Source organism: Tupaia chinensis, unplaced genomic scaffold (genome assembly GCF_000334495.1).
Source record: "Tupaia chinensis unplaced genomic scaffold, TupChi_1.0 Scaffold143422_1, whole genome shotgun sequence".
NCBI classification, from domain to species: domain Eukaryota; kingdom Metazoa; phylum Chordata; class Mammalia; order Scandentia; family Tupaiidae; genus Tupaia; species Tupaia belangeri.
The window spans coordinates 42,411-44,149 of record NW_006203266.1 but is presented as its reverse complement, the minus strand read 5'-3'; the positions used below and the strand labels follow the sequence as shown (position 1 = coordinate 44,149).

Sequence of the window (1,739 nt, the reverse complement as noted above, 5' to 3'; positions counted from 1 at the left end):
TATACACACACACACACACATACATACACACGCAAAGGAGTGTTCAAAGAGTTCATGAAAAATGACTATGAAAAAGTCATGCATGAGTGGGTACCAGACAGTGGCACAGTGGAAAAACGCTGTGCTCCATGCAGCTGACCTACACAAGAAAGTTTCAGGTTTGAATCTAGAGACCTTCCTGAGTGCTTCAGGCATGCACATATCCATGATCAGGAGATGGCTGAGACTGGAGATGAATCGTGGCATCAAGACCCTATCGGGGGTGGTGACTCTCTATGTATCCCTTGTTCATGTACTAAATAAATATATTTTTTTAATCTTAAAACAAGATTAAAACCTATGTATGGATTTCAAATATTTTTGCACCAAGATAAACTCATATTTTAATTCTGTTTTTCACAAACTTTTTGAAATCCCCTTGTGTGTGTGCATTTTGCCATACATACGTAACTCCCTCTCCAGTTTTATATGAGTTTTAAACATAACATTTATCCAAATATAATTATAAATTAGCAAATAGATATATGTATACACACACACACACACACACACACGCGAATACTAGACACTGATTGTCAGAAAGGTGATTACATGGAATTACAGAAAACAAATGTATCTCAATGTCTAATGAATATTTCTTTACTATTTTAAACTAACATATGTACATATTATCTACGGATCTCCCTTACATATCTACCTTTATAACTTTTGAAAGATTGTGGGATATGGAAATAGGGAGGTCTACTAAGCAAATATACCTGAAGTATATATTATTAATCATCTAAGCTCATTTACCAAAAAATAAATAAGCATATGCTATTAAAGTGAATAACATGTAATCTTTCTTTTTTAAATAAAAGTAGTTACATTTTTCATTAAAATATAAGACATTTTAGAAACATTTCCTAGAGAAACTGTAAGATAGTAAAGAGAAAGTCTACCAAAATATTTTTAATAAATTATATTTTCTGCAGATGTAAAGGAAAATATATCAAAATTTCTGAATTGTTCTTCCATGTCTGGAAAGCCTTTCTAAACAAAACTCCAAAAATATATGTACATGATAAATATCTGCTAGAAATAGTGATCAACAAGTTATGAGAATACAGAGAATGAAAGCAATAAGAAACATAATTCAAATGAGATTAAAATGTATTAAATATTCATGTAAATTCTTAGGATAAAAATAAGAAAATAAACATAGATGATGGGGAGGTGATATTAACTTGAATAGGTTTTAAATTTTTGGGTTTATATATTTTAAATTGTTCTTCACTGCGATACAAGCTCTGACATCACATCTTTATGTTTGCTTGAGAAAACTAGTCTTCCGTGCCATGTCCATGAAGGCTTGCTTGACCTGCTGATTCCTTAGACTGTATATAAAGGGGTTGAGCATGGGGGCTACTGAGGTGTTTAGCACAGCAACCCCCTTGCTCAAAGACACTCTATCTCTGGCTGAAGGTTTAATGTACATAAAAATGCAGTTGCCGTAAGAGATGAAGATGACAATCATATGGGATGAACATGTAGAAAAGGCCTTTGTCCTCTGAGTGCTAGAAGGAATCCTCAAAATGGTTCTGATGATGTATGTGTAGGACAGCAATATCAAAGCCAATGTGAACATTAGAGTGAACACAGCACAGGAAAATCCCATTGCCTCCAGGAATTTTGTTTCTGAACAAGAAAGTTGCAGTAAGGGAAAATAATCACAGGTAAAATGGTCAATAATATTAGAA

At 33.2% G+C, this 1,739-nt stretch overlaps 1 pseudogene; it reads right to left on the bottom strand.

Moving 5' to 3' along the window:
* Positions 1-1,303: 1,303 nt before the first annotated feature.
* The window catches only part of LOC102485424 (olfactory receptor 6C1-like), a 926-nt pseudogene continuing 490 nt past the window's right edge, over positions 1,304-1,739 (bottom strand).